The 16,817-nt window shown below is 42.6% G+C and overlaps 1 protein-coding gene across 1 annotated transcript in view; it reads left to right on the top strand.

Annotated features, from left to right (window-relative positions):
• Positions 1 to 16,817, top strand: part of KCNH8 (potassium voltage-gated channel subfamily H member 8) — a 401,123-nt gene that overhangs the window by 133,456 nt on the left and 250,850 nt on the right. The gene's annotated exons all lie outside the window — the stretch shown is intronic.

Raw genomic sequence — 16,817 nt, 5'->3', positions numbered from 1 at the left:
ATCTCACCAATCCAGCGCTTCTTCTGGAGAAACGAGGGGTTGGTGCCCCACATCAGATACCCCAACCCCTGGGAGCTACATCAGAGAGGTGAACCCCCAAAATACCTGGCTAAGAAAACCAACAGGTGGTGTCCAAGGGACCCAAAGTGCTATAAGAAACTGAGATTTCCTTTTTAAAGGGCTCACATACAATCTCACACACCCCAAGACCCAGTGAACAAACAGCAGTTTGAAAAGCATCTAGACTATATGTGAAGGGGACTCATTTGCTAACCTAAAAGCCTCTGCTGAAGGGACGGGCGGCAGTTGAAACTCTTCCTGGAGACAGAGGTGCTGGCAGGTGCCGTTATTACACTCTCCACCTGCCCCAAGGGCACACTTCTTGCCACTATTCCAGGCACAGTCCTGCCGCCTTGCTGAAGCCAGAGAATGTGGGTAGTTGCAGCACCGTGCTTCCTGGATGGGGCTGGTGAGCATGAATGGTCGGGGCATTCTCTCACTCCCAGCCTGAAGCCAGCACACACGCATAAACAAGGCGTTCTCCTGCTGCATTGCTAAAACTCACAGATGTATGCAGTCCAGACATTTTCCCAGGGCCTTTCTGAAGCTGGTGACTGTGCCCCACTCCCTGTGCTCTCCAGCTGCCTTGCTAAAGCCAGCACGTGCACACAATCCACACGGGGGACACCCCTTGATCCCCTGGCCCTGGTGGCCAAGGGAGCTGAAAGTACTGAGCTCCACAGGACTGTAACAATTGGAAAGACAGTTATTGGTAGGCCACGACCCCCAGGGAACTGCACAGACAGCAAACTGAAACACAACCCACCTTTCTGTGAAAAACGCTTGTTTACTTGTCCTGGAGCTTGAGTCTGAGGGACGGGCTTCAGGTTTCCGCCACATCTAGGGTCCAAGGAGGTGCTCCCAGGGAGTGTAAGTGGGGAGACACCATCCCTTCACACTCTTTCAGCCTCACTAAAGCTTGATAAGACCTTACAGCAAGGAGCTTATATACTCATCTGTAGCCCCTGATTTGTGTAACCATCACCCATGGGACACCTCCAGATCTGCTCTGGAGGCCAGTAGGGATTACAGTAGTGGCCTCACAAGTCTGTATATATTTGCATACTGTAAGAGCTGCTGCCTGAGGGTCTGTCTTCCAGTCAACCAAAAACTAGGCGCTAAATGAGATTCCTCCCTTTGGGACACTGACATGTCTCAGCATAATCTCAACAAAGGAGACATATCAAGAATAAGTCAGGTGATTTAGACAATCCCAGAGCTTTGAAAGACAACCAAGAGCTAAGGCAAGTTTGAATAAGTTCATCTTCTGCACAAGGCCACTCCTTCAAGACTGGGATATGTAACTGATCTGCCTAATGCATAGAAATAGGAACAGAGTGTCAGGCAGAATGAAGAAACAGAGAAGTATGTTTCAAACAAAAGAACAAGGCAAAACCTCAGAAAAAGACTTTAATGGTATGAAGATGAGTAATCTACCTGATAAAGAATTCAAAACAAGGATCAAAAAGATGCTCACAAACTCAGAAGAATGGCTGAACTCAACAGAGAGATAGAAAATATAAGAAGCACCAACAGACGTCACAGAACTGAAGAATACAATAACTGAACTGAAAAATACACAAGAGGTTCAATAGCAGACTAGATGATGCAGAAGAATGGATCAGCAAGCTAAAAGACAAAATAATGGAACTCACCCATACAGAGCAGCAAAAGGAAAAACACACATGAAAAAAAAAAAGAAGATAAGACACCTATGGGACAACATCCAGTAGAATAACATTCACATTATGGTGGTCCCAGAGAAGAGAGAGAGAAAAGAAAAACTATTTGGGGAAATAACAGCTGAAAACCTCCCTAACCTAGGAAAGGAAACAAACATCCAGGTCCAGGAAGCCAAGTCCCATAAAAGATGAACCCAAAGAGATCCACACCAAAACACACTATAAGTAAAATGTCAAACATTACAGATAAAGAGAAAACCTTAAGCAGCAAGAAAAAAACAAATTGTTACATCTAAGGAAACCCCATAAGACTATCAAGAGACATAGGATTCATATGGTCTAATGTGTTCTTTAAGGCCAATGCTTCCTTATCGATTTTCTTCTGAATGGTCTGTACATAGATGTAAGTGGGGCTGTTAAAGTCCCCTACTATTATTTTATTGCTGTCTGTCCATTTCTCTCTTTAGGTCTCTTAATATTTGCTTTACATATTTTGGTGCTCCTATGTAGGATGTATTTATATTTATAAATGCTATATCTTCATGCTGGATTCACCTCTTTATCATTATGTAGTACCCTTCTTTGTCTTTTATGACAGTCTTTGCTTTAGTCTTTTTTGTCTTTTATGAGTATAGCTACACAAGCTTTCTCTTTGTTTCCATTTCTATGGAATACCTTTTCCCATACCTTCACTTTCAATCTATATGTTGCCTTATTTCTGAAGTGAGTCTCTAGTGGGCAGCATATATTCTTAGTTCCATTACACCCAGTTATTCAGTGTGACTCTGCAGAAGATTTTTAGAATATTTGATTATGCTCTTTAGGCATTTTAGGATTGCAGCTCTATATAGGAGAAAAGGCAAAGCTTGGGGTTGTAGAACATCAGATTAAAGTTGACATTTTAAATGTATAACATATGTGACTTGACCATTTGACTGTTAGGAAATGGGCTTGTAGCATTGCATATAGAATGGTTTCATGTAGGATCCAAATTGCAGAGCAAGGTGTGCTGTGCCCAGCCATGTAATAAACAAGTAACAGGAAAATGCTTTGTAATGGAAAGTGCAGTGTCTAAATGAGTGTCTTCTGTGAATATGGGGGTTCCCAACATGGGCATCATTTGTAGTAGCTTTAGATTTTCACCACATCTAGAGAACAATGAGCAAGTCAGCCAGCCAAGAATCTATTTCAACAGAGCTAAGGAAACCAGGCTTGAGATTACAGAAAATAAATGAAACTTTATCTTAGGCTTGAGTGAGCCCTGGGGAGGAAGGAAGATAATTTTGAGCAAAAAAAAATCATTTCCCCACATAACCCTGGACTCAGATGACTCCAGGCCCAGAGAGAGGTGATACAAGGGCAAGGGCAATATTTTCCTAAGGATCTCCTCAGGCTCCTGAGGCTGTCAGAGCCGCAGCCCCACGGACATGAGCTTTGCATGGGATTGTTACTGACCAGGGCTCTTGGCCTCCTCAATCAATAGGAATTGATGAGGCCAGACAAGAAATTCAGGCAAGGCTTTACTGGGGCCCCCGCTTCAGCAGGAGGGAGCGAGAACAAGCAACAGGTTCCCTTGCTCGCTTACCCGGGATGGGGGTGGGGGTGTGAGCTGGTTCCTTACATGGGGGTGAGGGTAGGGGTGTGTCCCAGGGTTGGTCCAGAGGGGTGGCTTAGGTGGTCTGCCCACCCCTTAGGTGGTGTTGTGTGCAGGGGGCATGCGCAGTACCCTGCTTTTGCTCCCGGCTCTTCAGAAGTGGCAGTTGGGTTTTTGGTCTTTTTGTATCTTGTTGTCCATTATTTGCCCCAACTGCGCATGTACGCAGTTATTTTTAGTCCCTTATAGTTTCTTTGTATTTTGTTGCTCGAAGAGACGTTTGTCCAGGTGCAAGCACTGCAGCAAAGGGTCCCAGGTCCCAGGTCCCAGCCTGTCTCAGGGTGGTGCCTTTGGCACAAATGAGGGCATCCAATCCAAGTGAGCCTGGAGGACAACGCGGAACGCAGAGTGCTGCATGCTTGGAAGCCAAGAAGACTAGCCTGTGGGGACATTTACTCTGGATTCTAGAAGTATCTGTGAAGAGCCCATTTGGGGACTCGGTTTCCTGAAGAGCTGGTGAGGATGGGACCTTGGAAACTTTCTTCTGGGAAATGGGTGCAACCATATTCTTGCTTACAGGCTGGTAGAGTCAAGGAAGTTCATTTAGTGTTCCAGCTATCTACAGCTGTGGAAGAGCTACCTTAGAACTTAGTGGCTTAACATAGAAACTCTTATGCCTTACAATATTGTAGGTCAGGAATCCAAGCTGGGCTTGGCTGAGTGATTCATCTTCCGTGTGGAGTTAGCAGAGGTTGGTTGTGAGGTGGGGTTCAGATGGGAGATGCACTGCTTTGCAGGATCTCAGATGGCTTCACTCAGGTCTGACATCTTGAAAGTCTGGGATCATTTGGGACAGTGGACTGAGGTGTCTGCCATAGCTTCCTTAACCCCAGGGGCCCTGGGTAGTCTAGGCTTCCATGAAGCAGGCAGAAGTTGTGAGACCTTTCGTGACCTATTTTAGGAGATCATCTAGCATAACCTCTTCCATCCCATATCGGTACTGTGGATGGAGCAGACACAAGTCCACCCAGATTTGTGACGGGGGCACCTAGACCCCAACCCTTGATAGGAAGTGTGCCCAAAATGTTTTTATTTTTTTAATTTATTTTAAAAACTTTATTGGAGCACAGTTGATTTACGATGTTGTGTTAGAACAGTATGGAGGTTCCTTAAAACACTAAAAATAGAACTACCATAGGATCCAGAAATCCCACTCCTGCACGTATATGTGGAGAAAACCATAATTCGAAAACATACGTGCACCCCAATGTTCACTGCAGCCATGTTTTTAAAATGCCACATCTAGATTTGTAGAAACACTTTTGGTGTGTGTTATGTGTCTAGTAAGAGGACATTTAACTCTGAAATGCAGAATTTTAAAAACACTTGCAAAATTTGCAGTTTTCATAATGTCTGAAGGGCCAGCAAGTACCCTACCGTGCTCCCAACAACTAAGTTATTAGAGAACCATGGGTCGGGTTCTTCTTGCTACTCTCAGCCGCTTTCGCCAGCCTGCTTCCTCTGGGACCTTACTTGAGACTTTGCCTGCTCTGAAATGGAAAGCATTTTATGATGCATTTATGATGATTCTCTAGTGAATCTGTTCAGTCTCGATAGAAGATTAGTGTTCTATATTTTCCTCCCGTGTCTTTTGCATTCAAAAGGTGAAGCTCAGAAGTGCAAATACAGTTAAGGACTTCAAAGAAATAGTGGCCAAAGGGGAAGGGCTCAGAAAGAACTTGGCTGGGGCTGGCATGTGCCACTTGACTGAAAAGCCTGCCTTGCAATTTATCTTTTTTCTTGCCTGGGTTCAGGCTTTGTACCTATAAACGTAGGCAGCTTTCCTGGTCTGCTTCGCATATATCTGAACAAGCTACTCCGAGAGAAAGCCTGTTCTTCTTCTACACCCATGGTTAAGGTTGCATTGTGTAATCAATGAGGAGTTTTACGTGAGACCGTTTATTGAAGGGGCCTGTGCTCACCCCGGCTCTCCAGCCAGGATGGTCAGAACAAAGCGAGGCAGACGTCTAGCTAGGGCCTCATTTCATTCATCAGGAAGTGCTTAGCTGGGCCTGTCCTTCCACAACTGAGCGGTCACTGATACTCCCCAGCTAGCTAGATTCCTGCGGACCTTCACTTCCTGGAGGTCAGCCTTCCTGACTTAACACAGACAACGTCATCAAATAATAACCGCTCCCATGTGCTGAGTGTTCACTGTGGGCCAAGCTCTGTGCTCTGCTCTTTTCCTGCGTTGTTTCTCCCATTATTTCTCCCATCAACCCTTGGAGGCAGATCTTAGTAATACCCCCATCTCACAGTTAAAGAAACTGACTCACGGAGAAGTTAGGGAGAGGGTCATAATCCAGGTGCTGGCAGTGACCCCTGTGCTCTTCAACACTAAGTCAGGCCGCCAGGCATGGCCACCCCAGCTCCCCACCCAGGGTGGCCTGGCACTCTCTCACCTGCTCTGGCCTCTGAGTGGGGATGGCTGGACTTCCCAGGTGCTGCTATAGGCACTTCTCAAGGGATAACTGGCAGACTGGGAAGGCTGGAATCCATTAAGTTGGTGGGGGGATAAATTAAGAGTTTGGGATTAATTTATACACATTACTATATATAAAATAGATAACCGACAAGGACGTACTGTATAGCACAGGGAACTCTACTCAATATCCTGTAATAATCTATAAGGGGAAACAATCTGAAAAAGGATATATATATATATACATATATATATGTATATATATATATGTATAACTGAATCATTTTGCTGCACACCTGAAACTAACACAACATTGTAAACAAACTATACTTCAAAAGAAGAAACAAAAAAACTTAAAAAAAAAAAAAAGAATCCATTAAGTTACTCATTTTTGGACCTGTGGTTCTTCGTTATTCCCATCTTTAGGAGCCAGAAATGAAATATAACCACAAGCAATGCTTGAGACTCTTTGGAGTTAAACACGTTGCCTTTGAAATAAGAGAAGCTCATTATTTGAAAGGTTATCTCTCTTTCTGGGGTGGGAAGAAATGATACTGAACTTGCAGGAAGCCATGGTAAAGGTCTTCCCACTACATTTCCTGTGCCCGGGCCAAGGACTAGCTCTGAATAGGTAGTATAAAGAGATCAAAAACTTGGGGTGGAATCTTAGCTCTCTCCACTCACTAAGTGTGTACTGTAGTTCAGCGACCTTGCTTGTCTGAGCATCAGCTTGATCTTCTCTGAAGTAGAGCTAGCAATGCCACCCTCAGGGATGTCTGATGAAGGACCAAATGAGATAACCATGGTTCAGCGTGCATTGTCAGGACAGGCTACATAATTTGCAGTTGCAAAGTGAAAACGCAGACCCCTTTGTTAGAAAAAACTTACTAAAAATTTCAAGATGACGACAGCAGGTCTTGAAACCAAAGCCTGGGGGCCCTTCTGAGTGTAGGGCCTGTGGACTACACAAGTTGCATGCCTGGGAGGCTGGTTCTGAATATTATAGCCATTTAACAAGTACCCCTTCCTCCCCTGACATGTTCTCCCAACAAGAAGAACCCATCTCTCAGAATGCCAGACCCTCAGAACTTCCCAGTTAGATGCCTGAGTCCAATGCCTGCCCCTGGGGAGAGCCTGAGCCCTGCCCTGTGGGCTGGTTTCCAGCCTCCCACACCCTTCCAGAAAGCCATGGACATCTCACCACCTAAAAAGAAATCCTATAACGATTTTATGATGTCTTTGCCAAGAGGCTCTGTCTCTTTCAAGTTGTGTATGAATTACAAAATTAACAACAAAAATTGCACCATTCTAGACATGCTAAAAGTATACTTCCAACATGAATAATAATAAAATATTGACTGGTTACAAGTATAAAAAAATAGAGCTGTGCTCTATTTCTTAGTGACACCCACCAAATGTACACAATAACTGTTACCAGCAATTCAGACCTCCAGGGCTCCCACCTGGACCCTTTTGCCCTGATATAGACAGCCATCCCTCCTGCCACTGCCCTTGTTCAGATTCTCATGATTCTGTGCCTGGGTTGCAGCAATTCCACTTCATTGGTACTAGTCGCCCAATCTCCAGTGGTGCCCTCTCAAATCCTTTCTTCTCACTGCTTCCAAAGTCATCTTCCTACAGTGCAAACCTGATCATACTACTATCCTATGACCAAGGCTTCAGTTGTTCCTCATAGCGTCTCAGGATAAATGCAAATTCTTTAGGCTGCGTATAAAGCCACTGATGAGCTCTCTCTGGTCTGTAGTCTATCTCTTCAAACTCATCCTTCCCCTTTTCCACCCTCCCCCTCCCTCACTCATCATTCCCATACAGCACCCCCCTACCTCCCAACTCCCGCTTCAGCCTGATTCATTATTTAATGCTTTTCTTTTTTTAAAAACATGTTCCACGTTCTAAATTGCCTTGTGCCTTTGAACTTGATGTTCTCCCTGCCAGGATTGGTACTCCACCACCTCCCCCACTCACATTAAGCTAATAAATTCATCGAGACTTAGTTCAAGCCTGTCTCACCTGTGAGACCCTCACCAGCTGTGACCTTCTGATCCCTCTGTCATGCTTCCATTCTTTAGAGTAGGTCCCATCCTGCAATGAACTGAATGTTTTATTTCCTCTCAAATTCACATGTTGAAACCCTAATTCCATTTTGGTGGTATTTGGAGAGGTCTTTGCGAGGTAATAGGTCATGAGGGTGGAGCCCTCATGAATGGGATTAGCGCCCTTATAGGAAAAGGCCAGAGAGCTCGCCCATTCTCTTTCCACCGTGTGAAGACACAATGAGAATTTGGCAGTCTGCAACCCAGAAGAGGGTCCTCACCAGAACCCAATGGTGTCGGTACCCTGAGCTCAAACATCCAGCCCACCCAGCCTCCATAGCTTTAAGAAAAAAAAAAATTCTGTTGTTTATAAGCCACCCCGTCTTTGTACAGTGCTTTGTTATAGCAGCCAGAACTGACTGAGACACACCCTGTGTTATAAGTTTCTCTTTACACATCTGTCTCCCCCATGAGATTATGCACAGTTGAGAGTGGCCCTTCTTTCTGATTCCATATTAATCCTGGTATCTACATGCCTAGAACAGTCCTTGATACTTAAGAAATGCTTAATAGATACTTGCTAACTGAATGAAAATATTTCTCTTGCTGTTTCAGATGAATCCCTGTACTTCTCCCATATAGGAATAACCCTGAGACACTGTATGAGTCTGTCTCCCGTGAGCTCATTTTGCCCTTTTGTTTCTAACTCATAGTTCCCTCTTCTTCCAAGTTTCCTCAGGCCTCTGACCCCATCCTTCCCTTTTCTTTCTGTTTCTAGACAGAAATTGATTCCATTGCTAGGATATTTTTTTTTCTTTTTAAATAAATAGCTTGCACAGATAGAGGAAGTGGCATTCTGGAGTTTTCTGCCAGGTTACTAAATCAACATATGTTTGCCCAGGAAGTGACCAGGTTGTCCTTAATTCAGGGTTTCAGGACTGGGGTCTGGAGGTTTATTCATCCACATCCCTCTGCTCTTAAGTCTTTTCTATCACAGCTGCCTTTCAGAGGCTAGGCCAATGCAGGCACAAAGGAGGTAAACAAATAAGGAAGCCAAGAGAGGTGAGTGCCCCCCCAGAGAATGCTGGCAAGAAAAGGCAAGAGGGATGGGTTCATATGTACCATCTTTTTAGATTCCACATATAAGTGATATCATATGATATTTGCCTTTCTCTGTCTGACTTGCTTCACTCAGTATGACAAAGTCTAGGTCACAGAAGTAGAAAACAAACTTATGGTTACCAGGGGGGAAAAGGAGAGGGGAGGGATAAATTGGGAGATTGGAATTGACACATAACACACTACTATATATAAAACAGGTAACTAATAAAGACCTACTGTATAGCACAGGGAACTCTATTCAGTAGTCTGTAATGACCTCTATGGGAATAGAACCTAAAAAAGAATGGATATATGTACATGTATAACTGATTCTCTTTGCTATACAGCAGAAACTAGCACACCATTGTAAATCAACTATACTCCAATACAAATTTTAAAAAAGGAAAGAAAAGGCAAGGGGAGAGCAGCTGGAGAGGCGGCCACTGAGAATTTAGACAAAGCCAGCAACTTGCACATAACTCAGGAATCCTTGTGCTTGGTGTTGGAGATAATGGGACCCGCCTCCCCCCGCCACCCCGAATGTGAAAGGGAGAAGTATTTTTGCTCTACCTAGAAGCTCTGGCATGGAAGTCCCTCTCAAAGCTGAAAGAGTTTTCTAAGAAGCAATCCAGTTGTTGGCCTTTAGCAACTTGGCAGGATGTTCAAGTGAATTCACATTTTCAGATGCATATTTGAGAACAGATATGTAGTAAAAATTTTCTTATTATAGAAAGCACTTTTTACCATTTCCAACATGGTTGGCTGGAAAAGTTATAAGCTTCCTGTGTGAAGACTTGAGTTCGGGTCCTGATTCAGTCATTGACATTCTGTATGTGACCTTGGCAAAGTCGTTTCACCCTTCAATACTTTATCTTGTCTGTAAGAGGCGAACAGAGATAATACTTATATCTTAAAGCTATCAAGGGGTTCTGATAAAGGAAATAAGTGATAGAAAATATGAAGAACCACATAAATGCTGGCTGTAATAATGAGTCTAGATTTGTATCTGTCAGGCAAAAAAAGCTCTCATCACTTATAATCTATGTGATTTGGGGCAATGAACTTCAACTTCCTGAGCCTCAGTTTTCTCATCTGTAAGATGGCAATAATAAATAGCATCTACTTCATAGGCTTGAATGAAATGTTGCTTGTAAAGTGCTGTGCACAGTGCCTGGCACATGAGTGCTTAGTAAATGTTAGTGATCACTCTTGCTACCAGCAATGTTATTATTGTAAAATTGGAATGCATCTTCTAATGATGAACTTTATTCTTTTAACACAAACTTTAGAGCACCTGCCATATTCAGGCCAGGCACTCTGCTTTGCATGTGGGAGAGTGCAAGAGAAAGAAGACATAGTCTGTGATTTCCTGTACCTTACAGTCTACTGAGAAAGAAAGACACATCAGATAATCACACAACCTGTTAAGTAATTTGCAGGAAAATTACCAGCTGCTATGGGAGGGAGTGACAGAGGGATCCGACCAAATCTGGGATACGAGGAAGTCTTCATCAAGGAAGTGATGTCTGAGTTGAATTTTGAAGGATAAGTAGAAATTGACTGCATGGAGAACAGAATGAAAGGATTCTAGGCAAATAGAGCTGCGTGTGCAAAGGTCTTGGGAGAGACAGCGTCATCTGAGAAAAGGAGAGAAGACCCGCGTCACTGGAGAACCAGGTGTCACATGGGGTGGGGAGGGAGACAGGAGTCAGATTGCTGTCAGACTCACGCCATTGCTAGTTAACTAACGGCGGTCAAAGTGTTCTAAGGGAAGTCACATGACTATTGCATTTTTTCAAAGATTATTTTTGCTGCCATGCAAGGCAGGTAACGCACATATGCGGTGATGGTCCGTCACCCACGTGCTGCTCAGAGTGTGATGTGAAGCCCAGTAGTATTGGCATCACCTGGAGCTGTGAGAAATGCAAATTATCAGGCCCCGCCCAGACCTACTGAATCAGATCTGGAGGTGGGCCCAGCAGCCTGTGCTTTCAGGAGCCCTCCAGGGCATTCTGCTGCACATTAAAGTTTGAGAAACCCTGGCTTAGTCTAGGATGTGGCCAATAAAGAAGTGAGAGTGAATGGATTTAGAATCAATTTCACCAGTTTAGCTACTAGAAGGATTGGGTGATCTCTTTGGTTTGGGGGATGAGAAAGAAGGTAGTGTCAGGAATGTCTCTAAAATGTGCATTTGCTGTAGAAGTCACCGTACCTGCTCTTTTGTGCTTTGTTGGGTGTATATTTAAGATGAGAGAGGAGGAAAGTCTGGGGTGTGAATTTGGGGTTTTCTGTCTTTGTTTTTTTTTTAATATTTACTAATCCACAGAGCACTGGTGAGAAGGATCCAAGAAGCCTCATTATTAAAAATGACATCAAGTGAAAGAAAAGATCTTATGTCTGGAACATCTCTATTGATGGGCAGTAAAACAAGGTGTAACTGGAGAGCTGATTTCATCTATGATAAGGAGAGCTATTTTTCCTGAAGTCTTGACTTCCTCAGAATTCTTCAATTTTGAGTCCACTAAATTATCTTTTGAAACGTTATGTTCCACTATTAAACAAAAAAGAAAAGCACTCTGTTTCAGAAATACAGTAGGAGTCAAACAGCAAAAGAAATCTTGTTAACAATGCTACTAAGGAAAGATACTATTGAATGGGAAAACATTAAATTCAGAATGTGTTTGGAGGTTAAAAAAATCCCCTTCTGCCTAAGGTTGTTTTATTTTATTTTATTTTTTTAAATAAATTTATTTATTTATTTATTTTTGGCTGTGTTGGGTCTTAGTTTCTGTGCAAGGGCTTTCTCCAGTTGTGGCGAGCGGGGGCCACTCTTCATCGCGGTGCGCGGACCTCTCATTATCGCGGCCTCTCTTGTTGCGGAGCACAGGCTCCAGACGCGCAGGCTCAGTAATTGTGGCTCACGGGCCTAGCCGCTCCACGGCATGTGGGATCCTCCCAGACCTGGGCACGAACCCGTGTCCCCTGCATTGGCAGGCGGATTCCCAACCACTGCACCACCAGGGAAGCCCAAGGTTGTTTTATTGTATAGAATATATATAATGATTTGGAAAACTACCTGTCTTTCTCTGTGCATAAAAGAGACTGCCAGAGAAGAAACTTCTCACATTTTTTAGCTTCTTTCTCACATTTTTTAGCTTGCTTTGGCCTGATTTTGTATAGACTCTTTGACCACAATCTCCATTTCACTCCTTCAGCCTCCTGATTTGCATGTATTTTGCTTTATGATGCAGCTCAGAAAGCCCCAAAGTAGCTTCTATTGATGGAACTGGAAGAAAAGCCTTGTCAGAGATCCTTCTGGCTCATTGACAGTTAAGCCTATTTTTCAGGTGAAGAATAACTAAGTATATTCTCATTACCAAAAAAGAAAGGAAATAACTACCCTCTGTAAAAGACAGTTGTCTGGATAATCTTCTTTTAGCATGTACCGCTATGGCATTCATAATCTGGGTTCTACCTAAACAAAGACTCTACCTGGTTCTTACACTAACAAATAGTACTTCTTAAATACTGTCACAGGATAGAGTCTGTTCAAAACTTCCAAAGAATCAAGAGCTGACTACTCATATACAGTAATCTGTAGGTTTCTACATAGGGAGTTGGCAAAATAGGGACTGTGGGCCATAACTGGGGGGAAGCCTGATTTACAAAGGACATTTTATTGGAAAACAATCATGCTCATATTTTATGTGTTGCTTATTACTGTTTTAGCACTACAATAGCAGAGTTGAGTAGTTGAGACAGAGGCTATATGAATGGCAAAGCCAAAAATATTTCCCATCTAGCCTGCTGACCTCTGAAGATGGATGTACCAAATCTGTTAGGCTGACCATCAAATTGAAGCCCTCATGGTTTAGGAGAATTCTGAATTGTCATGTTTTAATTACAGCTATAGGCTCAAAATGTACTTTTCTTGTTATTGGAAGAAAATGCCTATAATCATATGGAAGCTAATAAGAAAATGTTACGCACAGATTTGTTTTTCATAAGATGTCTGTCTTGGGGCAGGTTTGTCAGTACTAAGAGCTCCCCTGAGCTTGGTGGATCCAGTGATGCTTGTCTAGGCACCGGGGTTTGGCCTCCAGTTCTGGTGAAGTATCAACTGTATTTTAGGGAAGAAACAGGAAGTTGAGGAAGCGCCTAACTGTTTTGCCTCACATGCCTGCCAAGTTGTGACTCAGGGCAATCTGGCGCAGTGTTCGTGAATCTTCACTAAGAGTCGAGTTTGCACAATGGAGGAAATACTCAGTATGTTTGTTGTCTTCATGTTCTTGGAAAGTGCTAAATTGACACCTAAAACTGCAATCGTATATTTATACACTGGAGAATTGTCAGGAGATCCTTAACCATCTCTTTTCAATTCCTATTTCCTTGTTTCCAAATTCTCATTGCAAAATTTCTGCTTTCTCCCACAGGACATATTTTCCATCCTTTTTACCTTATTTGCCCAAGCTTTTAAACACAGCTTCTAATTCTGTACCTAACTGCTTAAAAAGAACTTGATTAATGCGGAGTTTGTTACATGTCCTGGCTTATTTTATCAATAACATCTATAAGTACAAGTTTTCCTTTTAAGATAGCAAAACTAGATTATTTACTCATGTGATAATTATTTCTTTGGTATTTTTTGTTTTTTTAATGTTTGGAGAAATGCCCTGTGTTTCAGCACAAAGCCCACAAAACTGAGAATCATATGACTTGAGGTCTAATCCCTCCCATTTCAACAATTAACATTCATCGTTTTGCACTCTTTACTGAACCACTCTGAACTCAAGATCTTCATCTCTACAGTAAAAAGTTCCTTGTCATCATCTTTAAAGATCTTTTCTAACTCCAGCAATCTGAAAAGACTTTGTATGTTACAACTTAATACTCAATTAGATGTTTAAGGAAGTGCTGAATAATTATCCGATTTCCTTAATTTAAAAAGAAAATTATGAAATGTTTCATACATACACAAAATACATAGATTTTTATAACAAATGCCCACCCTATACCCACCTAGCTTTAACAAATATTAATACTGAGCCAGAGTTATGCCTGATTTTTTTAATGGTTAAAGAATTAAAGCATTACACATTCAGGTAAATTCCTTACTTTATATGATTAGTCAAAAAGTATAAAATACTTTTGCATGTATTGACCTCTTCAAAGCTCTTAGCCATGAGAAGTAGACATATATCCAGTATGCAGATGTGGTACAAACAGGTGTCAAAATTGTATCTGAGGATACCCAGCAAATAAATGAAGAATTCAGGACTCGACCATATGCAATGTCATCTAATCCCTGGATTTTGACTGTCCTTTTCTAAATATATCATTTTTGTAATTAGGGTTCTTTGTAAGCAATATAAATGGATTCTGGTTATCTGAAGCAAAAATATTAATTTATTGAAAACATATGTTGTAACTTATGGAACCAAAGAAAGGGATGAGCAACCAGTCTTTGAAAAAGGCAAGAAGCAGTAGTGTTCATGAGGCCTAGGTAGCAGGAATAACTGGCAAGTTTTTTCTGGTCTTCATGGTTGACTGACTCTGCTTCCTTCATTTTTGATCTTGGATCCCTCTGGTCAAGATTTAAATTACCAGAAGAGAAAGAATGATTGGTTAGCATGGATGACTTGCCTGTCCTTCCAGTGAGGGCTTGTCTGAGCACCAGGTTGGGTAGTTCTACCAAGGCTGCACACAGAGAGGAGTTTTCATCTCCAGTGGAACATGGAGGTGCAGTGACACGAGGAAGGGGCAAGGATGCTAGTCTGCCAAACATATGAGAGATCTACTATACTAATTGTAGCAACCATGAGAATGTGCGTCTCGTGTCTCTGATTACGGGAGAGTATGGCTGATGACCCCAGCTACTGTCCTCTGAAACACATCATTGTGTTGGCACAGGCCAGACTTTCCAGGGGCTGCCACCAGCCAGTGACGGAGTGAAGCAGGGCTGCTAAGACAGGTCTGGTCCTAGGAGATGCGGCGATACTCTGATGATTGGCTTGGCTAGATGACTCCTTGATGGCCTTGGCGAACTTTCCTTAGAACTGCACTGAGGTCTAAGACACTGTCATCCAGTTTTTCTTCCTTTCTTTCTCCTTTGCTTGACCTCAGATCTGCATCGTGATCTACTCATCATTTGCTTCTAAGAGGACCAGCAATAACACACAAATCATTTATTAATATCCAAAAGCAATATTAAGTAGCACGTAAGAATGTCATGCTACAGCCCTACACTGCCGTTTCCTACATTCTATATGCCTTTACCCTGTTCTACTTTTTCTTTCTGCTGTAGCATTTAAAACCCTCTAATAAACTATACAGTTATTTATAATTTATTGTTTCTCTCTCCGAAGTAGAATGTAACTTCTCTCAGGGCATAGGACAGAGATCTGTTCTGTTTTGTTCACTGATGTGTATCCAAACACTTAAAACATTTCCCAGCCATAGCAAGCACTCAGTAAAAATTTGTTGAATGAATGAATAACTTTATGTCCATTTGCTTGCAATGTAATCTCCAAATATTTTCTTTTGGGTCCTGAACTAAGTAGTTCCACAGTCCCAGACCCCCTTAAACGTGCTGTGTTTATGTCGGCATTATGCTTTTTGGTGCCGACAATTGTTCCCGTTGCCCTACAAAGACCATAGATTTCTCCCACTAAAGCCTTGTGCAATTAGAGAAGGTTCACTTGATCTTCCAATTCTCATTTAAACCAAGTTCTTTTTCACTGAACAACTGCCAAGTTTGAAGAAATTTTAAATTGCTTTGCTTAAAGTCAAGTATCAAGGGAGTGAGTTTGTTTCAGCGCCTTGTTCTCAGAAAGAAGTGGCTTACAAGTAGCAATCATGGAGCCAAGCCTGTCGGATCAGACATTTGTCTGCTCACTAACAGTGGTTCAGCACATCTGTCCTTCTTTCCTCTAGAGCATCACTGAAGAGAGAGCCACGGCTCAGCGTTGATTTGGGCTCAGTTCTCTTTGTTATTTCCAGTCTTAGAAGAGATGAGCACAGGGGATGTTGCTATGCATCCTACCTAGAGCTACTATGGCACAGAGATCACCATTCTAGGAAAGAGGCAGAAACATCCTGGGAGGAGGGGTCAAGCAAAGGTTTTGTGAGTAAGGTCAGAATATGGTGCTACATGCATTAATGACTTTGGTAACTATGCCTAAAATCTGTGATAATGAAGCTTTTATGACTGCATCCTCGTTGACTCAAGGAGGGGATTAAAAGTGGCACCAGTGGTGGTTTTCAGATCCCATTGTCTCATTGGCTACTGAAGCAAATTTAAGAATTAGAGCCATGTGTACCTAAATGAGAGATATATTCCAATCTAGAACTAAAGTAGCTGAATCTGGTTTCAAATAGAGGTTCTACTCTTCTTCGGGGGTTGAGAGGGAAATTTGTTGATTATCCAAAGGCTTTATTTCACTTTTATGTCTTATGACATTTTAAAGAGTATGTATCCTGATGTGCTATAGCATGGATAGAAAGATTAAATGAAAATGAAATCCAGTTTCTAAAACATTGTTCACAGAATACGATCATTCCCAGAAGATTATAGTAAGGCAACATTGGAAATCAAACTCAGATTTGTGTTTAAATCCTGCTCTTTTTTTTTTTTTTTTTTAATTAATTTATTTATTTTTGGCTGTGTTGGGTCTTCGTTTCTGTGCGAGGGCTGTGGCAAGTGGGGGCCACTCTTCATCGCGGTGTGCGGGCCTCTCACTGTGGCGGCCTCTCCCGTTGCGGAGCACAGGCTCCAGACGTGCAGGCTCGGTAGTTGTGGCTCACGGGCTTAGTTGCTCTGCGGCATCTGGGATCCTCCCAGACCA

The sequence above is a fragment of the Balaenoptera physalus genome (assembly GCF_965194825.1).
Source record: "Balaenoptera physalus genome assembly, chromosome: 4".
Taxonomy (NCBI): Eukaryota; Metazoa; Chordata; class Mammalia; order Artiodactyla; family Balaenopteridae; genus Balaenoptera; species Balaenoptera physalus.
The sequence above is the reverse complement of the archived record's forward strand: the minus strand, read 5'-3'. Positions and strand labels throughout refer to the sequence as shown.